The sequence below is a fragment of the Passer domesticus genome, chromosome 13 (assembly GCF_036417665.1).
Source record: "Passer domesticus isolate bPasDom1 chromosome 13, bPasDom1.hap1, whole genome shotgun sequence".
In the NCBI taxonomy this organism is placed as follows: domain Eukaryota; kingdom Metazoa; phylum Chordata; class Aves; order Passeriformes; family Passeridae; genus Passer; species Passer domesticus.
In genome coordinates, this window is record NC_087486.1 from 7,411,164 (window position 1) to 7,438,768 (window position 27,605).

Consider the following 27,605-nt stretch of genomic DNA (forward strand, 5'->3'; position numbering starts at 1 on the left):
CTGATCCAGGTTAGTTTCCAAGAAACAGTAATTTGTTGCTAGATGGACAAAGACCCATCTCAGCTGCTGGCCCCCATCCAGACACTGCTCACCCCATGGCATCTCTTGGCTCAGAGCAGCCACAGAGCTGGGGTTTGCAGGGTTTGGCTCAGGGTGCTGTTTGGGAACCAGCAGACATAGCCTGAGTTCTGTTCCCCCAAAGGTCTCCAAGTATTTCACAAATGGTGACCTTCACTTTATCTCTTGGAGGTGGGTAAATAGTAATATACTAATTTTACAGATGACTAAACAGCATAGAGAGTTTAAATGATTTGGCCAAGGTCAGAGCAGGCAGCAGTGGGGCTGGGAGGAGATCCAGTCCTGCTCAATCCCATCACCTCCTCCCACAGCTCTGAGCAGGCTCTGCCTTTCACAGAGCTCAGTGGCATGGGCTTGAATTTAAATGGATCTCAATTTCATTTACAGCAAACTCCAGGATATAAACTGGGGGTTTCAGAGCAAATCTTTTATCTGGCCATTTTTAAAGGACTGTGTCGTTTAAAATTGCACTTGGCAGAAATCAGGCTCTTAGAAATCAGAAAATAAGCTGCCTCCTGAATGACAGCTCTGAGGGAATGGGCGAGTTAAGGGATTAATTTGTTTGATTAAATCTTTAAAGAGTTTACTGAGAGTGCAGACAGGCCTGCAGATTATAGCAGGGGCACAGTGGTGGGCAAAGGAGTTATTTAGATAGAACCCACGTGTTATCTTTCATTTTTCTCAGTCTGTAATTACTTTAAAGTAAAATAAAAGCAAAACCACAACTGGAGCTGTAGAATTAGTTACCATCCTATTTTGGCTCCTCCAGGATAACAAAATACTGTGAATGACTGATGGCAAAAGTGCTTCTTTCAGCCACCAGCACCCTGACATGGGAGTTCCAGGGAGAAATCAGTGCCACAACCCAGACGGGCTTTTGCTAAAATCCTTTTTACTTCCCCAAACATTAAAGCAATCACTGAAAGTGCACGTTCAGGATAGGAACAGGTTGAAGACACTGAAGTTTTTGATTGTGGTAATGAGCTTTTCCCATTAGGGCTGGGAGGCTGGAATGCCCCACTTGTCTCCAGGTTTTGCTGAGCCCCTGGGAAGCTCGGCAGGAGCAGCTTCAGAGAAGGGGTGTCCATGCCATGGCCACTGGCTGCTGCACATAAGCACATTTATTTAAGCCAACAGTAATTAATGCTGTGTCTTTCTTATTTTTTTTCTATGATATGCAATGCAGCAGGAACCCAGCAGCACAGGTTTCTACTTCGTTTAATGACTGAATCAGTTCTCTCGGGCTGTGAGGCAGTGGCAGAGCAGCAGCTGAAGGAGCTGGTTATTGACTGAGGCTTCTCCCCAGCACTAGGAGGCTTTTCACATAATGCTGACCATGGCTCAGGTGCTGCCAAGCAGGGACACCTTCCCTCCACCAGCCTTTCATGGGGCACAGGTGGGGCTGGACCCTCTCTCTGCACCCTCTGGCCTAGGGGTGCTCTCAGCTTCAATAATCAATTCAGGGCCAGTAAATCCTTTGTCCAATTTGCCATCAGCTGCCCAGAAACAGGGAGGAGCTTGCTACAATTTAGCACTCCACCTGATGGACTTGGGGTGGGTATAAATAAGGGACAGCCCCTAAAATCCTAACTGCAAGGTTTGCAGTGAGATTGGAGGTGGGCTGAGTTTGTGGTATGTGAGTAAAGAGTTCTGTCTTGATTTGAAGGGCTGTGAAGCTGCTGAGTTGGACCCTTAAGCTGCCTAAAGGAAGTACCAGGTAAGGAAAATGAAAGGGTTTTTTAACATAAGAAACTACAGGGGAGCTGCAGGTGTTTAAATGCCCCACCAGGCACTTGGCAGTCTTGTTCTGGGCTTGTGGAAGGCTCAGGTGGGAGACCCAGGATCCCCCTGGGTTGGTGCCAGCGTGGTGAAACATTCAGAGTGGGATCCACACAGGTGTGTCCCTGGGGCCAGCTGTGTGTCAGTGACACAGCAGGGTGACAGTGGTGTCCTCAGCAGCCCCTGATCCCTGCCCAGTGTCCTGCCAGCACTGCCTGTCCCATGCCCCCAGGGAGAGCTGCTGGAGGGGTTCACTGTGTCTGCCTGGCTCTGCTAAAATGCTGCAAGTGACTGCTCTGAGGAGACTGGTGCTGAGCATGAGGGAAGTGCTGGCATATCCTGAAAGTTTGGGAGCCTCCCCTAAAGCTTGAAGCTATCGTGGAGCTGAGGGGTTGGGTTCCTTTTGGAAACATTTGGCATGGGCCAGGGTGGAAATGGCCAAATGGTGCTGCTGCTGTCATAGGCTTTCAGAAACCTTGGAAGGGCTTTGCTGCAGGTGGCAGCTCAGAGCTTCCCACTCTTGCTGAGGTCCATCAGTTCCTGGTGTCTGATTTGTGAGGTGGGGCTTGGCTGGTGTCCCCCTGTGAGCCCTGTCCACACAGATGTGTGTGCCAGCCTTCTGGGCTGGGCTTGCTTGCTGGGGGTGATGTTTCCCAGCAATGCTGAAGCATCACTGCACTATTGATAGAGCAGCTGATGGATGTGAACATCACTCTTGCTTTTTATTTGCAATTAATGCTGAGTTTGTGCCTTGAACTTTTGTTTTTTTTTCAAAGCACGCAGACCTGTTCTGAACCATTAACCTGACAGCCAGTGAATAGTGACCTTTATTTTGTTGTTTTCAAAACAATAGAAGTCCTTTTCTGGAAAATGAATGGATCAGGTTATTGAAGTCCTGCAGGAGCACTGTGGTGAGGCACTGAAAAACCAAGGTCCTACTCTTAATCCCAACTGAAGACAGCAGAGCTTTGCTGGCTTGTGTCAAGGCAAGAGTCTGACCTGCTGGTTTGGGTTTGCTCTGGGACAGGATGTAGCTGGGTTGGGTTTGAGAAATTCCCACTTTCTTCATGCTCTGATTGCCTGGAGGTACCATGTGCTCTGGTTGACAAAAGGTGTGTTTACTGTAAAATAGCAGGTTTTTGACACAAGCCTTGTCAAGTTTCCCACATCTTGATGATGCACAGGTCTTCTAGCTTGGTTGGGGTGAAAAGGAGATGGGTACACAACATGTATAAACTTACTCAAATTTGAAATTTCTAGTGTAACATTTTAGAACTGTAAGCAAGTTCCCACTATCCTTGTCAAAACAATGGTGGTAGGACAAATTCAGAATATCTCTCCTGAAGAGTGGCAGAGACTCCAATTTCACATGGTGTTACTCAGAACAAGATGAGTCTTTGCAGCAAGTCCTTGCAGAGCAAAGAGTTCCTGTGAAGGAAATGGCCCTGAGCTGTAATTTAATTACAGTTCTGATTTTTTAAATTGTTATTATTCCAGAAGCAGCTTGGACTCCTGTGTTATTCAGGTGTTAAGTGTATAAATGGGTAACAGTCTGGCAAGAACAAGTTTATGGTGCAAAAAGAAATGTCCTGGGGGCCTGAATGTCTCTGGAATAAGGTTTAAACTCAGTTTCTTCACGAGTTCTCCCAAGCCCTTCCCTGAAGGAAGGGATGGGGCAGAGGAGCAGCAGGTAACATCCCTGCTCCCACTGAGAGCATTGCTGCCATTCCATAGCTTTGGGTTATAGGGAGTATTTGTGAAACATGTGGGTGGCACAATCCAAAAATGCAAAGATGCAGCATAGAGATAGGAACAACTAAAATATTACAGCTTTGTATTTCTTTTGTAAAGGCTGAATCACTTGAAGAGAGAAAGGGAGCTACAATATTTTGTCCTTGTTTGCAGGTTTAAGTATAACCCCCCTCTGCTTTTCTTGTTACTGGATCATAAGTATTTAACAAAGCATTAATCTTGCTTGTCAGTAATAACATGCAAATTAAACACCTGCTCTAGGAATCTGTAGTGCTTTGTTCCATTAGATGGTATTGACATGTCAGGTATTTGGACTTTAATTCAGAAAAATGATGCCATTTTCATTTATCTCCCCTAATGAAGAATGAAGGTGTGCGCTGATACACGGCTGCCCACAGCAATGCAGCTAAAAGTGAAAAACAATACTTAATATAGCCACTAAATTACATGTGACATCTCATTTAAAGATAAACAGCCTGAAGGCATATGTCCAAGTGGCATTGATGAAATTTTTAAATGTTCCTTTGGATTTTCATTTAACCACCTATTTGATAGTGAGGGTGCCGTGCTGGCTGGGAGATGTAATGTGCTGCTGCTTTAAATGGGAGCTTGAAGGAGAAGCAGGAGACAGCTGCAGGTCCTGAGGGACATGGGTATGGAGTGGCCAAGACATTCCCATCTCTGCTCGCCTGGGGAAATGGGAGCTGTGGCCATGAGATGTCAAAGGTCCCCACCTGCACAGTGACACTGGTGCCAGAGGCTGGGCACTGCACAGGGGCTCTTGCAGGGCTGTGTGTGACTGTGAGTGTCCCCTGGTCTTGTAAACTGCAGGCTGGACACTGCTGAGCCCCCAGTCTGGCACATCTGACCCCTTTTGCACATCTTACTCTTTAATTTTCTGTCATTTTTTGGAAAAGCTCAGATCTACATGGAAAAATGTGAATAGAAGGGAGAATTGCTTTAAACTGAAGAAGTTCTTCTCTGTGAGAGTGGCAAGACACTGACACAGGTTGTCCAGTGTCTTAAGTGCCTCATCCCTGGAAATATTCAAGGCCAGGCTGGATGGGGCTTGGAGCAGCCTGGTCTAGTGGAAGGTGTCCCTGCCCATGGCAGATGGTCAGAACTGGATGATCTTTAGGGTCTCTCCCAGCCCAAATAATTCCATTATTTTATTAAATGTTCCTTAGCAGTTTCAACATGGAAATTAGGTCCTATTTTCCGTCTTAGCAGAGAAGCCCTCTATGCATTTGAAGTGTGTTCCTTGCTTGCTCTTTTTTTCCCCCATCTAAATAATCCAAATTTGTTCACTTTTTTTTCCATAAGTTTTTCAGGTAGGTTTTGTTTTCCTTGGGATCACAGCTTTGCTGTGTCATGGCCAGCTAAACAGAGTAACTGAGCTGAGGGTCTTCCTGTGCAAAACAGAAAGAAGGTCCCTTTTGCAGAGTTATGTTCAGGCAATAGAAAGCCCACATTTTCAGCAGAGCTTCATCTGTGACTTTGCTGGTGTGGGCAATCTGGGCTGCAGGAGGCAAACCTTGTTTGTGTGTGCAGTTGGGGCTTTCTGGGATCTTCCACAGCAGGTTCCTAGAGGCAGGCCCTGGGGCAAAGCATCTTGTGACAGAAACAAAGACTTCCAGAGGGAAGGCTCACAGTGCCATATTCTCCTGCCAATATTTGCCCATCTCTTGAAGTGACTGCTTGAATGGTGTCTCTGTAACGGTTTTTTCATTGCTGTTTTTGGATGAGAACCTTTGATTTACTTTCAACTAATTTCTTTTGAAGACTGCTCCAGAGATGAGCTCTGTTTTATTTTTGTCCAGATCTTCTGAATTTGTACCAGGATTTTTTTTTTTGTTTGCTTGCTTGTTTTCCCCCAGAAGGTAGCTGGCAGCAGCAGGAACAAGCTCATGCAGAGGGTGCTTTTGTGGCCAGACACTGAACACACAAATGACCAGGCTGCAGATCTTCAAAAGCATCCAGCAGCATGAAAAAGCCAGGCTGGAGGCAAACAGCAGGCACTGCCAGACCATTCCCTCCAAATCTTTGATTAGTCACATTTAATGGGATTTCTTCTCATGCCTTTGAGCTGTTCAGCAATGCTGGAGTTTGACCAGCATTCATGGTCACCTATTACTGGCTCCAGCCAACCTCCATACAGTCACTTCAAGGTTTGTCTGTGTCTCCTTGGTTGATGCCAGGCTCAATCTAAGACACAGCTCTCAGGATTTCCTGGTATGGGGTCACTGGGATCCAGCTCTGGGAAAGCTCACATACTTCTACTTGTTCAGTCTTGATTTTGATCAGGAGAAGAGTTGATGTCATTGCATCATTCCTAAAGCTCACCCTCCCTTTTGGCTGTTTTTTTTTTTTTTTTCTTTACCAAACATAAAGCAATTTAACACAACAAGTTGTGCTTTGGGTCTTATTTTTGCATCTTGGGATGTGACAATATCCATAATAAACACAGGCTGGGATTGCTTGTGGAGAATCTACCCTTATTTTGAATAGCTCCTTTCCTTTTCCTCTGAAGATGGTTAAACCTTGCCTTATTAAAAATAATAGAAATGCATTTCCCCTCACATAAAATATTAAAAGCAGTTTGATGGGTTTTATTGTTTAATAAATAGTTTGCACTCCCCAGGCTCTTTCCAGCAGAGAATATGAGAACTCCACAATCCTTTCCTGTGTCTGGCCATGTGAGTTGCCTCCAGCAAAGAGAGTTCTCAATTCACAAAGTACCTCCCGACCACGTGCAATTGTCAGCCCCAGCCCAGCATGCTCTAATCGTGGCTGGCAGGAGCTGGCCCTGCTGTCATTCCAGCCCTAGGGAAGTCAGACATTTCCATACCCACTGAATCTCTGGGTATTTCCTGATGGAGACAGCAGCCTGTTAGAGGCTGGACCTACTCCACAAACCAAGCAGGAATTGGGTGTTTCTAAGAGCAGCCTCAGTTATTTACACATCTGAAGTATCTGTGTATTTCATAGCTGTTCATTTACTCACCTCCCTGAGACAGGACATGAGGTTTTTCCATGTTTCCTCTTGTCCAGCTGGGAATTGAGGCCCAGAGAGAGGAGGAGGCTGCTCAAGAGAGCCCGAGGCAGAGCCAGGACACCATGGAGGTGCAGTGGCACTGTAGCCTCATCCCTGCTCTGGCTTCTCACTCACGTTTCCCTGAGCTCTGCATCCCTGTGACAAGTGACATTTAGCAAATCATGTCAAACTGAGGATTTGTTGATATGATTCTTCTGGCTTGATGGGAGGGGGTGGGGAGGAGGAAGCTTCTCAATTAACAAGAAGGACTAGCAAGAAAAACTCTTTTCTTCAGCAGCAAATACTTGCTGCATAGCAAGAGAGCTGTGCCGGGGAGTTAGGGCTCTGCTGAGCTTCCTCCACCTCTGTTTCTGCATCTTCAAGGCAGATGTTGCTGTGGGTCATAGATGATGACTTATTGGTGCCATATTTTGGTGGCCTTGCCTCCTTTCTCCAGCACAGTGCAGGTTATTTGGGAATGTTGAGGAGCAGCCCCTGCCAGCCCAGCCTGAGAATGGACCCCTGTGGTCCCACCAGTTAAGGAAACTTAGGTTCGATAACAATATGCTTAAAAGTCGCTATTACACTGTTGGTATATGGGGCCCTTTGTGTATATTTTCTGATTCACATGACTCCTCTGGGTGGCAAATCCAGGGCTCTCTTGGCCTGCAGACTGTGGCATCCTTTAGCTGGGTGTTTATGGGTGATGGCTGCTGAAGAAGGGGGGGTAAGTGATGAGCTCAGCTCTCTGAGCTAAGGGAATGGGGTGTTTGAGACTGCTGTAATGAGAAGTGAGTGAAAATGGCAGCAGGGAATAGATTCTTAATTTAAATAATGAGCGCCCTTTGTTGCCTGACAGATGGTCATTTTCTGAGAAATGCAAAGTCTCTTTGGAGGGGTCAGATTGCTTGTATTTACATGGAATAATGAGGGAGAGGCACCGTCCCAACACATGCTGTGTTTTTCACATTTTTCCAGGGGTATTCCCAGCTGTCTTTGAAAAGAGCAGATTTGATCCTTTGCAAACCTTGTGTGAATCTGACCACACGTTATTATTGCACAAGGAAATCAAACAGTGATGGGAGTGTCTCTGATATTCAGGCAGCTATTATAATGCCCTTTAAGCATCTTTAGCTGCTAGAAAGGAAGCTTGATACTGATGCCAGAAAACATCTTGGGCCTGAATGTGCCTTTACTTGTGCAGGGCTGGCTGCAATCCAATATTCAGCTATCTGCACGCTGGTAGTGTCCCTGGGATTTAACTCGTGGGAAGGCAGATGGATGGCAGAGAATTTACTTGGGGTAAATAATTCCATCCTACACATTTCCTCCCTTGCTGCACCCACTTTTAATTTAAGAACTAATGATTAGGTACCTAATACTCTGTTTTAACAATTTTTTATTCCACCAGCTGTGGTGATGGGTAGCAGGGGCTATAGAACAGGAAGAGTTTTGGGTACACCAGGAATTCCTTGCTGTTTCATGTTATTTTACTAGGATAGTGGCAGCCCTGTTGGGCATCATGTCTGCTCTGGCTGAGGTGTCTCTGTTGTCCATCTGCTTCTCTGGAGTGTGCAGGCTCTTGGTGTCTCATCAAACAGGGCAGAAAGGGAAGCAGCCTGTCCCAGGCCAGTGGTCAGGAGATAAAGATCCTGGTTGCAATGGCTCATTCTCCCATCATGTTCAAGAACTTTGTTGCTTCCTGGTAAAGGTTAATATTTTGTGTACACAAGCATTTAAAAGAGGTAGAATACAAAGTAACCTTTGAAGGAGTAATTTGACCATCCCTGAGCCCCCACAGAGGAACTATTAATGGCAATTGGTGACATGGTTCTCTTACTGTTCATCAGTCACCCCTTAGGCTGAGGTTTTAGCCCAAGTGAGCCCTTACAGTCCCATTAAGCTTCTCCCTAAACAGCAAGGAAAGCAAACACTAGTCTTGAACCCAAAATTTTCTTAATGGCACAGACTGTACTTGGGTGTTGGGTTTCTGCCTTTTCGTGTTTGTGGGTCCCCATGCTGCCCTATTTCTTCCAATGCCAAAGAAGGATGAAGGCTTTCTGTGGGTGAATGTGCAGTGATGAATGTGTCCCAGACAAAGCAGAATTCAGTTTGCAGATATACCAGAACAACCCTCTTTTGAACTCCCTGCATCAGTGCAGGAATAAGTTTTGCTATCACACTTTAAAAAAACCCCTAACACCTTCCCAACCTCCTGATTCTGAAAGTCTAGAAAGGCACATACAAGTTTGAAAACACTAAAGGCACTGACTTTAGTTTTGCTGCTCAGTAGCTGAGAGGTGCTCCCAGAAAATTCAGCAGTTTTGTACATCCCCACCATGTGTTCTTTAATCTCTGCGTAGCAATGTGCTTGGAAGAAGCCAAGGCAATCAACACCCATTTTTCACAGTGAATCAACTGCTGGTGTCAAATTCTGGTCTGTGTTTTGTGCCAGAAAAGACTTGTTGTCACCTAAATTTGGAGTATACCATGTCAGGCTGCAAAATCACTTGTTTTCTGGACATGGCCCTAAATGATACTCCTTGTTAAGTCTTGGAGACTGAAACCAAAGCTGTATTGACAGGGTTTTCCCCCTTTGGTTAATTCCTAGCCAAAGGTGGTTGTCTGCTGTTTTCCATATAACCTGTGCTCAGACTGACAGGAAACAGATTTGGGCAGCGTGGTGTCCTTGTCAAGGTTTTTGCCACTCTGTTGACTGATGCTCCTTGCCAAGAGCTCTGTGCATCTGGGAGGGAGTTCCCAAGGACCTCAAATTGCTGGACAGTTTGCAGAACCCTGGCCTGATCTGTGTGGTTTCCTGGCAGAGTGTGGAGGCATTGGCTTTGCTCTGGCATGGATAAGCTGTTACAGCTTATAAAATATTTTCTTTCAAAAAATGTGGTTTTTTTGGTTGACCTGCAGAAAACCAAACAAGTGTGTTTCCCAGTGGCATCCACGTGGACAGGACTTAACAGTCCAGCAGTTGACAGTATGTGAAACCTTTGACAGTGTGTGAAACCTTGACAGGAAGTGAAACCTTTAACCAAAAGCAAAGCACAAGTGATTTTTAAAGGTTAGTGTTCTAAATTTAGCTTCAAAGATGCTAAAAGAAGAAGGGTAGATAGCACAACTAGTCAGTGATCTCTCAGGCAGTGAAAAATGTGTGTTAATCCAAAAAATATGTTCATGATCTTCTGCACCCCCTTACCCACACAGGTTTTATTTGTGTTCAGGGATGACAATTGTGTGCACATGGGGTGGTGATGTCCAGGGCTGATCCACTGGTGTGCAATGGGAGGCTCCTAAAGAACCTGCCCAGCCCTGTTGTGCTGTGTGAGAATGCATGGTATTCACATATATAAATGCCAAGGGCTTTCATTACACTTCCAAATAGAAAGGAAACCTTCATTTATCCATGCCTGGAGAATCAGAGAGAGAATCAGCATCAAAGAGAGCCTCCTACTGAAACCATTTGATGTTATAAAGGATAAAGAGTATCTGGCAGAGGCCTTAGAGGGGGGAAATCTGACAGGCACTCAAGTGCTACAAGCAGCCCAGCCTTGTAGCCTCCAGTTTAAATGCTCCAAGAGTACAATCATAATGCACAGGGGCATTCAGAGCATAAATTGATGTTTTGTCTTTGCCTTTTATTTTCATTGCACTAAGAATTTGCCCTGCAGCTCCTGGATTAATTAAATGCTGACAGTCTACTAGAATAGGGGTGGAGGTGCTCTCCTGCCCTTTGGATGTGTTGTGCAGAGTGGAGTACACAGTGCCCCTAGGAAATGAGCTTGTTCCATTAGGCAAAATCAATAAGGCAGAAATCTCTGTGAAATTCTTGTATTAAATTACAAATAGACTAACCCCCTAAACCAGGTGACAGTGATCATTGCTTTTATGTCCAGGACAAATGCTTGTGGGACCACTTTGGTCAAAAAGGCACATGCACTTCTGCAAACATCAGCTTTGGGCTGCTTCCTGTGGTGGCCGATTTTTCACTCCTTGGGCTATAAGAACAAAACTTTATTTTGCCTATTAGCTGTTTTCTGGGGTACTTAGTGTTTGTTCATGCAAACATTTACCATAGAGGATCATTTAATGACCATAAATTCACACTCTTTCCCCAAGAACGTTGTCCTTAATGTCTAATTTTCCTCGGTTGCAGCTCAGAAGTTTTCTTGTCATGCCAATTTTATCTCAGATCCAAGCTTGGTGGGGCATGAAGAGCTCAAACAGCTCTTCAGCAAGTGCCACCAGCAGGAAACATGCATTTACTGTCCTCGAGCAGCCCAGAGTGACACATGGCCTGCCACAAACTTTTTTGTCATTAACCTTTTAATATTGCAATACTCATTTCTGTAAACACCTCTTGGACTTCTCAGCTGGGGGAAAAATCAACAGGTTGTTTATTCCTGAAATGTTGTTCAGGGCTTTGATCAAGCTGGTCTAGAGAAAGGTGTCACTGCTCATGGCAGGGGCTTGGAACAAGGGGGTCTTGAAGGTCTCTTCCACCCCAAACCATTCTGTAATTCTGTCACAGGAAACCTTGTCTGTAAAGACAAGAGTTTGGACACCAGCAGGTTTTGATAGGCTCTGAGACTTGCCAGGCCCTTCACTTTCTCTCACGAGTCCTATCTCCAGAAACTTAGGAGCTGTTAAAGCAGCAGATGCCACAAAACCTGATCTTCTTAGGATATGCAACACAGGGAAAAAATACAAGGAAATCATGATCCTTACTATTGTCATTTTCATAGATCAGTCTCCTTCTGCTCCAATCCTGAAAAAATTCATTTTACCTATTCGATGCACTTGGTTTTCTTACACCTGGTGGGTGGGGCAGGGACAGAGGAGTTCAACTGTAGCACCTGGGGCACATATTGGGCATTAGAAATGTAGACAGGGACTGGGTTTCTTTGGCTGGATGGGAGAGTCTCATCTCCAGAAACTTGTAAGAGCAGCTGGATAAGTTTAGTCAGAAGTGTTTTCCCTGACTGACAGCCCAAGGAAAGGGTTAGGTCACTTCTCCTGGGCCTTCCCAGGGTTATTTGTCACCAGTGCTGAAGGTCCTGTGCTGTGCAGGGTGCTGTGTTCCAAACTGCTTATTTTTTGGAGGTTTCCAGAATAAAAGTCCTCCTTGCATTTCCTGGAATTAATGGCTTTTGGGAAACATATTTTGTTATGAGGGTCAGAGACTAACACCCTTCCCAGCATCCATAGCAACCTGCCTAAGAATCCCTGCTTGGAAATCTTGTAATCTTGCTTGGATGCTTTTTGAACAATTTCCAGGAATGTTCTGCTCTTTCCCATTCACAACTACTAAATATATGCTCTGTTTGGACTGCAGACCCTCGTCTATTTTTATATTTATTTCAAGCATATTTTAATTTTTCTACCCCGGGTAGAACAGTTTGGTCTGTTCTTAAACCCAAGACCTTGCTGCCCCTCTCCTGCCACTGCCTGATTTTGGCATCACTTACAAGGAGTTTATTATTCTGGGGTACTTCTGTGTGGACAAGGACTGTGCCAGCTTCTGACTGACTGGAGACAGACTTAAAACCAGAAAAAAAGGAAATCAGTTGTGACTACACAAAGGAGTAATAAAGAGTACAGAAATAGTTTATTCTGTTTGTAAATGGTTAACTGAGTTTTGGGGCAGAAAACATTGTAATAGAGCAGTGAATTTCTACTTGTGGAACATTTCTCATTCCTCTGGGATGAAATTACCAAAGGTCTTCATGTGTAAAGCAGAAAACAAGTGGCTGCTTGCTTTCTTGTCCTCCTGTGTGCCATATTTAGCAGGGCTTTATTTATTTGGCTAGGTGCAAGGAATATGGGCTCATTGTTCATACACTACATGAACAAGGATGGCAAGAAAATAGATTTTTATCACTGCTGCTCTTGCCTTTGGTTGCCTCCTTGGCCTCTGGAGTGTTTATTTCTGCATCTGGTGAAGATTTAAACATGGGGAGCAGGATTTGAGAAAATATTCTCAGGCATGTGGGTAGTGAAGGACTATTCAATCTGAGCTGTGTCTTTATTAAGCTTATATATCTCCTTGTGACCTTGACATGGAAATTCCCCCTTTAAATAATGTTTATAAGTCTCCAGGGTCAAATCCAGGCTTCTGTGATGCAAAACATGACTAATGAAATTACTGTGACCTGAGCTGACAACATCTTGCTGGGCTGTAAAAGGCTGAGCCTAGAGCAGTGCTGGGATGTCCCAGCTCTGCTGGGAACCCACCTCCAGCCTTTGGGAAGGGGTTTAAATTCGGAAACAATGATGCTTTTAAGTGTGTTGAAGCATTGTGAAGCTTCAGTCCCACAGGGACAGCCATGGTTCTGTCCCATTACTCCTCACTAACACCCACCACAGCAGCTGGCTTGGCTCTACTTAGTTATTTTTCCTCCAGACAAGGACTGTGACCTTTCATAGTGACAGAGGAAAACTCTCCCAGCAATACTGGAGCTTTAGAAATGAGGGAAAAGGAACCCAGGCCCTGAGTCTGTTACTACAGAAACAAAATCCTTAATCCACCAGGGCTGGATGGTGCAGCAGGAATGCTGACTGGAGTTTCCAGCAGAAAGGCAGGTGAAGGGGTTAAAGACAAAGCTGGTACTTGTTCCTCCATGGCATTATCTGTATGATTGCTTTTCATATCTTGTTTATTGTGGTTAGCGGAGCAGCTATAATATAGAGTGCTAGATGCAATAAATCTTGTCATTGCAAACAGCACACTTTTCATCAGAGCTCAAGGAATTGCAAGGTAAGCATTCAAAGGCAATCTATAGATTTAATTATATAGAAAGCCTAACCTGTGTGTAGATCTTAAAATAAATTATAACTGTGAAGACTGCATTATGTTCAGTTTTATTTGTATTACATGTATTATCCTGTTTTAGTTGTTCTGAGGACACAAGGAATGGCCTAGCCAGCACAGCCTTCCGTGGTTTTGTATGAGCACTGAACAGCCAAGGATGCTGGTAATTTAGGGGATGAGAGTTTTTCAGCCTTTCTGACAGCTGTGTCTATAAATTCACACTCCTGAGTTTTAAAACCTTCTCAGATGCTAATTGTAGCATCAAGAAATCCCATGAGGTAAAGGAAATCATCCCTGATTTTATTTACTGAAAGAGGCCTGTGACCACAAAGCAAAACACTGTGCATCAAAGTGACAGGTCCAAATTGCTCTAATCTCCACACTCCTCTTGGCAGGGGGCTGGTCACAGCCTGTCCCCACCCTAGGGACACTCTGCATGTCCCCCCACCCTGGGGACACTCTGCATGTCCCCCTGCCTGGGGCAGGAATGAGGCAGTGACTTACCCTGCCAGCAAAAACACCCACCCAAGTCCTGGGTGTCTGAAATTATTGCAGTTTCAACAACTTTCATTTTTTCCTGACTCTTAGAACCCCCAGCCTGGCGGTGCTGGTGTGTGGGCCTGGGGAGGCCTGTGCTGTGGCATCCCAGGGTGGGACTTTTCTCCCCCAACACAAACTTTGTGAAGGCTGTAGGAATGCAAGGGGTGATGTGGGGTGGTTTTGCTGAGTCTGGTGTTCTTGGGAGATGCCAATTCAGCGACCTTAACAAGCTTCTAGGGGTGAGCTGCTCTGCTGTGGGCAAGGTTCAGTGATGGTTCCCCAGCTGAGGCCTGAGGGGGGCTGCTCTCCTTAGGAGCAGCAGAAATAGCACTGTTAGAAATGGAGAGATGGATTTGTCATTGCCAATTAGCCACGAGAGCAAGCTGGGTGAGATCAGCTCTGTGGCAAACAGCAGGACATGATCCCTGGCTGGCAGAACCTGATGTGGCCTTCCCAGCCCAGGAGCAGGGCCGGGGAGCTCCTGGGTGGTAGGGAATGTGATGTGTCACTGAAGGGTTTCACCTGGATACTGTCAGTGGTGCTTTTGGAGCACTCCTACGGACCATGAGTCAGGAGAAGGTTGCCCAACATGCCCTCAGAGTGCACCTTGTTCAGACAGGTTTGTCCAGGAAGGAGCAGCAAAAAAATTCCTGCTGCAAAGAGGCAGAGCAGGCAGTGGATGTGCTCCAAATTCTCCACACCTTTCTCATCAGCAGCCCTGAGCAGGACTGAAAGGTGTTTGTGTCCGTTTCACTGACTCACTGGTCACCCTGAACTTATGGTCTGCAGATGAAAACTGTGAAATTGCTGCCAGTTTATTTCATTATCTTGGGCTGTGAAATGTGACTCAGGAGCTGCTTCACAAGGGATTTTGCTGTTGGTGGCACAAGAAGGCTCAGGAATGGTGCCAGGCAGGGGTGGAGGGGTCCCCACAGCACCAAAACAAGACTAGGTTTTGGTTCTAGTCCTGTTTTTCACTGCCTGAAGTCCCCTGGCTCTGCAAAATGCTGAGTTTGTCCAGTGCTTCTGTTCATCATCTTTTGCTGGACACAAGGATTTCCTATTTGAGAGTAAGGGCTGAAAGAGAAGTAATTGGTAACTGTAATGGACTCTGTTAAATGACAAGAGCAGTGTAAATATGACACAAAAACTAAAAAGCACATTTTCTTCCATCTCACTTTGCTGAAGTAAACCACATCTGACTAAAAAATGTCTAAAATCAATAACAGCTAAGCCTCAACAACAAAATACATGCACTTAATTAGCACAAAAGCACAGATTTATTTCCATTCATAAGCAAGATGCTGAGGTTTCACTCCTGCCTCATTGTGAGCAGTATCACTCTCCTTGTGCCCCCCCTGCCAAATGAGGTCTGGGGACAGCATCATTTTGGATTTAACACAGTCAAGATGCTGTATGGGGTGAAATAAAAATATAATAATTGTCTGGCAACTGTGCCAGTGGTAAAACCTTGAATAACTGCTTTCGGCTGTGTGCTGGAGTGATGGGATAGGCAGAGCATGGCTCTGTCCCCTCTGTGGCAGGAGCAGGGGGAGGTCACTGCCTGATCTCAGAATGAGTGAGGGACCACCTCAGTGGGAACTTCTGCAGCCCAGCTCTCTGCTTCCCTTGCTGTGCTTTCACTTCAGGGATTAGTTTTTTCAGCCATATTAGTATAAATTTGAGGAGCAGCACAATCCCAGAAAGAAGCTCTTTTGTTCATCCACACAGCAGGAGCAGAGATGTGTAATTTGTTTGTGAGGACTGGGGAAATCCTGTCCTATGTTGTTTTTAATGAGATGTTCTTAAAGCTGGGTTTTGTGCTGATGACAAACCTGTGATCAGAACTGGTGACAGCAGCTGTGCACACAAAGACTTGTGCTTATTAATTCAACACAGGCACGTGCTCGTGAAGAAAAGTCCTTTCCCAAAACTCTCCCAGGACCTATCTGTAACCAACTCATAAACTTCTGCAGCTCCTTTTACCTCTCCTGCTCTTGTGGGAAAAGCAAAGCATCTGCTGTGACCTTCCACGTGTCCTGGTTTTTGGCAGAGCAGGAGAATCTCTCCCCTACAGCTCTGAGACAGGTCTGGGTGGTTTCTGCTGTGCAGGATCGATAGCACTCAGGAGTTCTGGGTTAAGCTATACCCTGCTGCTTGCACACACCTACATTCTTCAAGTCTCCAGAGGAAATCCCAATCCTCATTCATCCACACCATAGCTGGGGTGGTGCTGAGCTACCCTAATCTCCGCTATCTTTCCAGGGGCTTCTCCAGGGTCTCAGTTTGGGATTAGACCCTGGATTGGCAGTGTCCCTGCTCCCCCTCTGAGCAGGTGTTGGGTTGGTGACAAATGGGCACAATGATGGCACGTGCCCTGCTTTCAGCATGCAGAGCTGGTTTGTAAATAGAGTGTTTTGCTAATACAAGAGGAAATGGATGGATATTAATTGCTCTCTGGCAGTTTGTCATTCTTCCTGTTGGTTATTGATGAAATAGCAGCGGCCTGAGGGAAAACAGCAGAAGAGACACAAATGTTAGGAACAACCTCAAGTCAGAGGAAAAACCCTATATTGACTGGAAGCAGAAGTAGGCTGCGTTTTAAACTGAACTCTTTCCAGTAGATTTACCAATATCCAAATATTTCATCAACTCTTGGCCTCAACATGCTGCTGCCTCATACCACTGCTGGAAGAAAAACTTCTTCTGAAGGTCAAAACATCCTTTCAATATTTCAAAATGAGCCATTTTGACTATTCTTTCAATCACTTTACATTCTTTTTATTATGAAAGCCACAAATTTTGGGGGAAGAAACCCCCAAAATCTAAATCTCATTCAGCCCCACATTGAGAGCAGAACAATATAAATTAAGATTAAATAGAGAAGAGCGTTGTGGTGGATTCCTGAAAGTTTTGCAACTTCTCTTTTTTGTCTTTTTCTTTCAGAACATCTGCTTTCTTTTGGGGGATTGCAAATGAACTAAAATAATGAGAATCATGCAATTATTTTCTCTGCTGTGGTTGAATTCCTGTGTTGCAGTGGAAATGGTGGGTCCAGCAGACTGTGGAGTGGACAGAGCTTAGATGAAAAATGCTGGTGCTTTGGTGTGTGCTGAATCCAACCAAATGTCATTATGATCATCTTGGGTCAGCTCTAGGGAGGGAAATCTTAATTACCTAGGTTAGGTTTTCATTTATCCAGTCCTCCAATTTAGCATAACGAGCCTCAAGAGGCGATGCTCCTTTGCCATCAGTGGCACTCAGTGCTACTCCTGGTTCAGAGGGGAGCAATGAGCAGGTACAAATATTCAATGAAATTTATTCATTTCCTATAAACAGCAGAAGAAACCAAATTATTTTGCCCTTCACAGATAGAGTTACATCTTCTTTAAAGATGCAGAGCTACAGCATCCTTTGATTGGGGGAAGGTCCAGGGGAGCACAGAGTGGACTTGAATTGCTTTTGCTGTGAATGTATGGAAAACCTGGACCGAAAAGGGAATATTAATGCTTTGCTCTGTCTGTTTGCACATTGCACTGCTCAGTGATGCTGCCTAGCTCTCAGCATGCTATTTCATTTATACATGCATTTCTAATAATCCTCATTCTGTGCTTCAGCCTCTTCTCCATTTTATTTTTTCCCCCCAGTCCCCACATTCCTGGCAGCCGGAGTAGGCTAGGCTGTCCAAGAGCTGCTAGATAAAACAACACCATGTTCTCATCAACTTTAAACACAGGAACGATACAGGCTTGGAGAAAAGGCTTTGCTGTTCTGCATTAAGCAGCATTTGAGTTTCACATCCCAAAAATGAGATTCTATCCTTCTCCCTGAGACCAAGGCTGGGAAAAATTCTAAATAGACATAGAGTAAACAGTCATTGAAATGCATCTTTTTTTTTTTTTCTTTTCATTGCTTCCCTACCCCCCACCTCTGATGTAAGCTGTTATTTGGCTGACACCTGGTGCCTGTCACCTACATCCTGTGTGCCATTAACATCCTTTGCACCAGGAGGGATGGCTGCATCGTGTGGCCCAGGTATAACTGTTCTCCTGGGCAGGGGGAAATTCAGATTCCCCGCAACCCAGACTAGGAGGGGTGAATGGGTTGCATGGAGCTGGTTTTACACCACCTTAAACTGAAAGTATTCATTGCAGCCAGGATTTTGTGCAAGTGCTGAGACATGGGGGGTTTGTAGGTGATAAGGAAATGCTGGAAAACCTGGGGAAGTTTTTTGGTTTTTTTTTTAATTATATACTTGTGTGTGGAAACTGTTTTTCAGATTCTTGGAAAGAATGGCTTGGCATGTGTAGTGTGATGCCATTAAGGAAAGCCAAGCTCAGCTGGGGTGATGGCAGGAGCTTCTCAAACAGGGACAGACAAACACCAAAGTGACCACACAAGTGATGTCCTCTCCTTTTGGGGTGTCCTGAGGCAACCCCAGCTCACCTTTCACACCCCAAACCAGCTGCAGTTTAGAACATGCCCTGATGTTTCTGCAAACACCCCAGAAAAGCAGTTCAGAGGGATCTCTCCCAACCCCTGGAGTGGGACCAGGAGTCCTGTGGCTGTCACTGTCACAGGTGAGAGGCACAGCACAGCCTGAGGAGGGAACCCTGTGCGCAGCCTCTGAGCTGCTGGCATGTCCCTGACTTCAAAGGCAGGAACTGAGAGGTTTCCAGAGCCTCAGCTTTGTTGTTCATCTTCTCCAATGCTCATAAATTATCAACAAACAACCTCAGCTATCAAGTCTGTGAGGAGGACTGGGTAATTATGTTTGTGGTTCAAAATGAGGGTTGTCAATTTTAATTAGGGAAATCTGAGGGCACAGGGAATTTTTAATGTTACTACCTGAACTCTCGAGTGCTGCACAGAAAATAATTGTAAATGAAAAATTAATCAGGGCTTATTAGGGAGTACAAGGGGTGCTCCTTTTCCTCCTATTTTATAATTTTATTTTCTTTGAATCAAATTTGGGTCTAGTGTTACAACTGCCATGAAGTTTGATTTTAATCACAGTAAGGAAAAGGTATAGACACATGCCAAAGGGTGATTTCAAGGGCAATCAGATTTTTAGAGCCCAACAATCACTAATATTTGAATATATTTCTCAGCTATGAGTTTGAGAACAAATCCACTACCTGAAGGGTGCTGCTCTTTGGGGTTCTGGTATCAGCAAGACAATCCTGAGCTGGTTCTTATGGCCCTGGCCCTCCCTGCAGGTTTCCCTTGCCCTGATGCTCTGCCTTGATACAGGCAAGATTTGGGCTCAGCAGGTGCCTGGAGGAATCTCAGGACTAAACATTGGCAAGTGTCGCTCCCATCATCCCTGCTCCTCCTCAAATCTGGGGAGTTTCATCCTTTAATGTCACCAGCAGCCAGAGGGGCTGTGTCTGTGTGACTGCAGAATCTGAAGAGCAGGCAAATGTCAGCTGATGGTGGGGAGTGTGTGCTAAGTTTTAATCAGCAGGCCAGTGTCTTCTCCTAATTTATTTTCCTTCATTTAGACAGGATTTTCTGTATTGCACATCATGCTGTGAATTTATGATGAGAATTGTTCTTCTCTTACTGTTGCTGTGATTAACTAATTTGGTACTTCCCAAGGATGAGCACAGTGAAGGTTAAACTGATCAGGACCAGTCCTTACCTCTCATTACCCTTTGAGCATCAGCAGAAGGGTTAGGTATGATTTTGGCACTGAGGGTTGTTTTTCTCAGCCAGATGACTCTGCCTTGCTAGAGCTGTGTCTTAAATAGTCCCAAGAGAGCAGAAAGAAGAGTTAGTGGGCTTAGATCAGCCCAAAGGGTTTCCAGGTGCCTGCCACATAGGTGGCTAAGGTCACAAATTAGGGGAGGAAAAGAGGGGAACTTGTGTTCCCAAAGCCCCTGGTGCTCAGACACCTCTGGGGCACTTGTACCTCTCTTGGCTGCTCACTCCTTGATCCTGAAAAGCTGGGAAGTGTCTGTGGGCTGGGAGAAGAACTCAGAAGATTTTTTTTTTTTTTTGCCAGTTAAGGTGACCCAAACATAACCGGTGTATTGTCCCAAATCATGCTCTGGAGGCAGCTGCCTTGCTGCCTTTCATTAATTTTGACTTTTCTTGCTGCAATTACTGATTTGCAACCAGGCCTGAGGGATATTTTTATCAAGGAAGGCTGCAGCCAGGTGAATCTGTTCTCATGCCACTGTACCCACAGTTAGGTCTTTAACTGTTTGATGCTTCAGCATTTGGAGGGAAAATATTCACAAGAGAAACACATTCCTGGGAGCCTCCACATTTGGGGTGGTTTCTGCAAATTGCAGCTGATGGTGTTTGAAGTTTTGCTGTGATATGGGACTGGGAGGTCAAAGGCTGGCAACAAAACAATTTGGCCCAAAGATTTTGGCACATGATTAAGACACTGTTACTTGGTTCCTATTTATTATCCTTGCTCCATACAACTCTGTATTGGAAGATCTGACCTATTTATGGGTTTCTTATGTCATGAAGAGACAAGCTGGGGGATGCTGTCCTGTAAATTGTTTGGTGCCCTCAATTATTCCTCTCCAGGAGCCTTCTTTGTTCAGCTGCTTCCCAGGCGAGTGCCTGGCATTGTCTGGAGGGCAAAAAGTGCCATTATTCATCTGCACCACGGTGGAGAGCTTGTAAAGTGTCTGGCTGCAAATGGGATAGAGGGTGGTAATTAAAATGTGCTCTCTGAACACAGAAAGAGGTTGCAGACAAGTATTTATCGTCTCTCAGGCCTTCAACAGGCTGATAAAACATCAGAGCACATTTAAAACAACAGCTTAATTAAATGGTACTACAGTCTTAATCTTGCCTGGGAAAATAATTTGCTTATTTCCTCTAAACTGTGCTTTTAGAGAAAGGGAAGAATAAGAACATGCACAGGCAAAAACTTGCTTGTCAAAAATACCTAAAAATGCAGTCAGGGGATACAGCATTTGGCTGGGCTTTAGGAGAATGACCCTGGCTCTGCTGATGGCAGTTTCTCTAAGTTCCCCCTGCCCTCTGGGCCTCCTTCACTCTGTCCCTGCAGGGACAAAGCTGGTTTGCAGGGAGCAGAGCTGACACTGCCCTCAGTCCCACCTGTGCCTAGGTGCTGTGGGATAGGCTGGTCCAAAACAGGCATTAGGGGGAATAAATGGCAAAGGAGTGAAGCTGAACCTACAGCAAACCAGGGAGAGGGGACACGGTGCTTCAGTCACAGGCTGGTGCCACCCTGTCCTCTCCCCACAGCCAGGCCAGGTACAATCCAAACTGTGTTAAACCAATGGGCAATCACTGCTCTCCTCAGCCCTCCAGACACAGGTGACACAGGGATAACACAGCTTTATCAACTGGATTGTAAAAATGCTAGTGAGCTCTAATTGAGCTTGGATTTTCTTTCTGTGTCTAGAAATGCTTTTGTTTCTCTGGGTTGCTCTGCAGAACATCACCTTGAGCAGGGAGCTCTGTTGAACCAAGTGAAAGCTCTGATCCCAGCTCCTGCAGTCTGATCTGGTTTATTTTTAGAGTTTCACACAAATGTGGCAGTGGGCTCTGGAGCAGGGCCTGTGGATGTGCAAGGAGAGTGTGCTGGCCACAAGTGATGCCCAGATAGGAGCACCCCAGCAAGAGCCAGCTCTCTGTGCCTGGGTGCAGTGCTTTGAGGGGTTTTGGTGCTTGTTACAAAGCTGATCCCAAAGATGACTGTAAAGAACTGCAAGCACCTTCTTCCCTGTCTGTTTGCATTTGTGGGATCTGACCTACTTCTTATTTGTAACACAAAAGCCTCCCTTGTTTTCTGACTTGCAGTGAGCTTCTGCAGGAGTGCTCTGTGCCTGAGTCCCAGCAGCTCCAGCAGAGTCCCAGTGTCTTGCAGTGCAATGAGCTTCACCTCAGAAAAACCCCCAAGGGAAGAAAGGTGGTTTATGGGAAGCTAAGTGCCAGGACATGTCCCCAGCCTGGCATCTCTGTCCTGCCTCTCCTTGCTCAGAGCCAGCCCTCCCACAGTCAGGGCTGTCAGGGTGCGGAGGTGGCTGCCTTTCTGCTCCCAAAATCCAAAAGTGCAAACACTCAGCAATAAATCCTGCAAAATCATGCATTGTGTGGCCACAGCCTCTCCCTGTTTCTGCAGGGACAGAGATGGTTAAACCCCCTTGGGATGGGGGAGCTCTTCAGTCCCTGTGCAGCATCACTTGGCAAAACAACATTGCCAAGAGGAGAGGGGCAGGAGTGGCCCCCGTACTGCTCCTGGTTTGCAGCACCAGCCTGCCATGGCTCTGTGTGTCCCTGTGTCCCCATGGGGACATCAGCCTTTTTTCTGAGCACACACATATTTTCTTCCCTGCTGGCCATCCACCAGCACTCCCTGGCTGCCTTCTCCCTGGGGCAGCTAATGTGAGCCAGAGAGGAGGCACACAGGATGCACTGTGGATTTCAGAACTAAGCCTGAACAGCAAGGAAACACTAATATATGCTCTTTCCCCTCGTAAATATTTCTTCAAAAGACACTACAGCTATCTGGGCTGCTCCTACACAACAGCAAGTCATAAATGATGGCTTTCTTCAAGGAGAGTAGACTGGAAGTTCAGTTAAATACATCAAATTAACTGTCAAAATAATCTTCCAGGAGTTGATGAGCCCAAAGATTAAATGGCATGTTATTTCTTCTCTCTGCTTTTTTATCTTAGTAGAAGGGATTTGCAGTATATTTCAGAATCCATATTTTAAATGAATTGCAAATAGTTTCTAGTAGACTTGGCCTATATGAAAAGATTATTACCCAAAACAACCCCTCTGTCAGGGGGAATGTAGGTTAAAGAAAAACAGGAATGTAAATAAATGTAAAGTCTTCACAGTGAATTCTGCAGGGGGCATGTTTATTTTCTCTTGAATCCCCAAGCCTGGTTTCCTATGCAATTAAAGGCTCTAGCTCTTCACTGCAAAACATATCAGCATTTTTTTTGTGTGTGTGTGTGATCAGTAAATATTTGGGCTGAAACTGTTTAAACATAAGCCTTCAATAATCTTTGTTTTCCTTTTTTCCTGTTTGCTGGCTGAGTTTCGGTGTGAATCTCCATGGACTAAAAATACATTATTTTATTGGAAAAGCTTAGGCATCTTCTTAATTTTGCTGTTTAGCTGTTACCAGGAAAGTCCTAATCCTCTTTTGACAGATGTTCAGCGTCACGTAGTCAAACAGGGATATGGGATGTGCAGTAAGTTGTTATTCTGAGCCACAGTCCTTAGGTACCTGAGCCCACTGCTGACATCACTCATCTACCTCACATTAAATTGGATGGCCCTAACAAAGACTCCTGCCACAGGCTGAGAGCAAAAATGGTAACAAATAGATGCAAAAAGGTGATAAAAGCCAGCAGTGGCACAGGTATGAGGAGGCACAGGGCAAAGAGAGATTGGTAGCAGTCAGTCCTGATTTTCAAGATAAAGATGCCTGTCTCTGAGGCACTGTTCCCACATTGTTCCTGTGTGAACACTGACAGGGAGGGATGAAATGTGCCCAACCCATGGCTTCAGCCTTAGCTGTGATGCTTATCCACGTGTTTATCTGGAGCTCTGAATTTCATCTCCCCTTCTAGGATGTTTTATAGGCAACAGCTAGTGATTTCTTTAATTTATTGAAAGACCTGTAGGGTAAGTAAGCAGAGAGAGGAAAAGAAATCTAAAGCTGCTGGAGGATTTCCCCATTTACTGTGCTCCTCGATGTTCATGTCCAAGTTTAAAAGTAACCTTAATTACAGGCATCTAGAAAGGGCCATAATCATCTGTCATTCGTGGTGACAGGATGACATCTCCTGTTTGGATGTTTCAGCATTACCATTCCTAAGCTCAAGAGCCCAGGCTATGATGGTAACCATTTCTGACAGGCTCAGGAGATGAGCTGGACATTTTGGATGTGAGTGTGTGCAGGGGAGGCGGTGTGGCAGCACAGGTATGTGTTAGAGCCTTCCATAGACAACGAGCAAACAGATCTTTTCATTATGAGCAACTTTTAGTTTGGATAAAAGGGGAAATACACACAGAAAAAAGCAAGGCCTGATGGGGTACCTTGTGTGCTCCATACAGCTTCCATTGCAGATTCACCACCACATCCAGAGTCCCCTTAAGCCAGATGCTGTACCACACAATGACATTTAGCTCTTCCAAAGAGCCAACACACAAAGTCTGGTAAGCTGTTACAATTTGGAAGCTCAGTTGTGCATTTGATTCTTGCACAATTTCCACATTCATCTGGGAGCACATGTGAAAACAGAGGCTGTCCTTTCCATGGACCAGGGTCACAGGCTGCCCACTGGCTCAGTGACCTGGCTAGAAGGAACCTCTGTGGAGCTTAACTTCATCCTTTGCTTCTGGAAATCTCATGGATTTCCTTGCTTGCAGTATGAGTTCCAGGAGAAATGCTTGTTTGTAAAAATAAACAAACATGAGTAGCTATTAAGAGTTGGTCTGTTTATTCCCTCCATCTATGGTGTTATGATTGCAGCTGTCATCAAAATCTTGCTTGTGAGTGCCTAAATTGAGTAAATTGGACTGGAGAGCAGCAGGGGCAGGAATGCCAGACCCAAATAATGGGTTCAGCATGCTGAGCCTCCCCAGTTCAGGACTGGTAGGCACCCATGTGCAGCTGAACAGATGGCCGGTATCACATCTCTGCAGAGCAGGCCCTCAGAATGGCAGGTCTTTTTTTGGCAGGGTGGGTATTTTCCCTCCTGTCAGATATCAATCTCATGGAGAGCTGGTATCTCACATATCCTTCCTGGCTTTGGCTTCTCTGTGTGTCTGCATAAAGTGGGTCTGATGGTTCCTGCTCACTTTAGAGGAGTGTAGGAATTGGGAGACCCTGCTGGTGTTGCTGCCTGCCCCACAAAATGTTCCTGTGTGCCCTTGTCACCCGTGTGCTGCTGTGGCTTATTCCTGCAGTGCACTGCATATTGTTCACAAGCCTGGGGTTGGTCACGTAGCTCAAGTGTGTGAGGGATGCAGCATCTTCATCACTCTTGATTAATAATGTGTCAAGAGAGACAAGAGTCACTTACCTGTGAAATTCACTAATGATGTCTTGCATTAATAACAGCACAAATGAAGAATAAAGAACAAAACAAAACAAAAAAAAAATCCCCATCCAAGTTAAATAATGTAAGGAGTGTCTCCTGTGATCATCTCACTGTAGATCAGATCAGTAACAAGCTCTGAATAAAGCCAGGAGAGTGGCTCTGAGCCCAGAGCTCTGCAGCACTGGCAGTATTCTCAGCCCTTATCGTGGTTTACTACAGAAATGTTTTCCCTGTGCATCACGAGGTTCCCTGGCTGGGTAATATAGAGCCGTTGTTGAAATAAATATTTTGTTAATTTTTTCTTTTTGGAGGAGAGATCAAGCAGTAATTCTTTGCTGCCACCTGGAAAGAATATGCAAAGCCAGTTCTTCAAAAGGTCAGACTTACACCAGACACTGAATATAGATAGAAAAGGAAATCAGTGCTCATTCTCCCTTTGGGTGGTACTTGACATCACAAAGTTTGGTGTGCAAAGTATTTTTTTGTACTTATGGAATGAAGTTTTTAACCTGAACTCTTGAGAAAGCTTGGAAGACTCTCTGCTGGGTCTCGACATGGCATTTCTAACTAACATGATGAATGCTTTTGTTTGCTGTGTTTATTTTCCTCCCTCAACTGAACCAGTCTCATGGTGTTTATTGTGCAGTTCATTATTTATACCGCAGCATTCAGCTGCCCTCATCGGATCAGCTCCCTCTGTGCAAACACACAGTGGGAAAGTCCCTTCTCTAAAGAGCTTTAGCCATCGGTGCTAATTAGAAGACAAAGGTGCCTGCTGCTCTCCCGGACTTTGTTCTCGCTGACAATAACAGGCAGTTTGTTTTTGCTGATGTCCCAGGAGACAATGGCATTGTTCCTCCCACGGGTCCTTTGCCAGCAGTCACCGCCCCAAGGGTGCAGGTTCAGCCGTGGAGGATTTACCCATCCTGTGAACAGACGAGCATTTGCAACACGCTCCTTGCCTGTAGGATGCTGACGTTCTGGCATGTCTTTGGGGTTTTTTAAACATAAAATAAATATCCCAGCCGTGGGAGGTTGTTATTCAGGTGCCTTTCTGTTAAACCACCAGAGAAACCTGGCTTTTCCTGACAGGAATGTGGCAGAAGGTGAGGCCATGGTAGCACCCTCCAAACACTCTGCTTCATTTCAAGGACTCAAAAGGATTTGAGCTGCAACTTCTTCCATCTTTCTTTATCTTCAGCATTTCCAGTCTCTGTTTGGGAAGATATGAAGGAATGATTTCCCACGTTTCTGATTATTACACAAGGGGAGTGCAACGTACAATGAGAGTTAAAATGATTTATAATGTAGAATGCTCCAAAGGATACACAACACAGAGGGTGAGAGAACTGCTGGAACACAATCTTCTGGCAGTGCATGAAAGCCCAGTAATGATCTTGGAAATGTATTGATTCAGGGATTAGCATGAAAGGCATCCAGCTAGGATGCTTTGTTCTGTTTTGGGTGGCATCGCTGGAGACCTTGAGGAAGGTCAGCAGATCACACTGACTCTCAGTCATTCCAGCTGGAAGCTGGGCAAGAAGCAAAGACCTCACGGAGGACCAGATGCTGTATGCACACTCACTGTTCCAGGATAAATAAAAGAAGAAAATGCTTTTCATTTGTTTGAGCAGCTGTTGTTCTCTGGTGAATCTTCCTCTCCATCATTTTTAAATGCAAATTTGCTAACTGTATATATTTCAAATGACAAAGATAGGGAATAATTTAAATAATTCTGTTGCCATTGAAATGGCACCAACCAGAGTTTGATACTGTAGTCAGAAGGGTTACGAGTGTAGTGACACAGAAAAGGCCAGTTGTGCTAGCCAGGCATGTCTCCTGACTGCATTACACAAGGATTTTGAGAGAGGACAGAAAAGTAACACCATGAAATAAGACCTGGAGGATCTGAAATGGTTTTAGTTTTAAAGTACAGCTGTTCTGTCATTTGCTTCCCTATCTCCCTCCCAGCTATTTCTGCAGTGGTGACCACTAGATGTGGCCAGAAATGCAGACTTGGCAGCACAGATTGGCTGCAAAGAATCCTCTGCATCTTAGAGGACGATAAAGCCACGCCAAGCTAGACACAGAAAGCTGATCCATTGCAGTGTAACTCCTCTGAGCCCTGCATGGCCTTGTGGGGTGGGATGGGTGATCCAGCCCTGTGGACAGCCCTGGACAGGACACTCCTGCCTGGCAGCAGCCCTGGACAGGTCACTCCTGCCTGGCAGCAGCCTTGGACGGGACACTCCTGCCTGGCAGCAGCCCTGCATGGGACACTCCTGCCTGGCAGCAGCCCTGGACAGGACACTCCTGCCTGGCAGCAGCCCTGCCCTCACCCAGAGCTGCTCTGAGCTCAGGCTCCTGCACCTCGAGCACAAGGAGCTGCACATCCAGCACTGCTCACCTGGGTACAGCCCCTGGGGACACTTCTGCAACTGGAGCAGCTCAGTCACTGATTTTTAGGCAGTTTTCACAATACACAAAGTCTGACTGCAAACTGTACAGCTCCTTAATTAATGACTTGCTGGCTTCCTTCCCAACT

The 27,605-nt window shown here is 45.4% G+C and overlaps 1 long non-coding RNA gene across 1 annotated transcript; it reads left to right on the forward strand.

The window, feature by feature from the left end:
- The first annotated feature begins 1,674 nt into the window (after nt 1–1,674).
- LOC135280137 (uncharacterized) lies at nt 1,675–26,693 on the forward strand. Its single transcript, XR_010347193.1, has 2 exons — nt 1,675–1,795; nt 25,372–26,693. It is a non-coding gene; the product is annotated as an uncharacterized LOC135280137 (long non-coding RNA).
- Nucleotides 26,694–27,605: the final 912 nt, after the last annotated feature.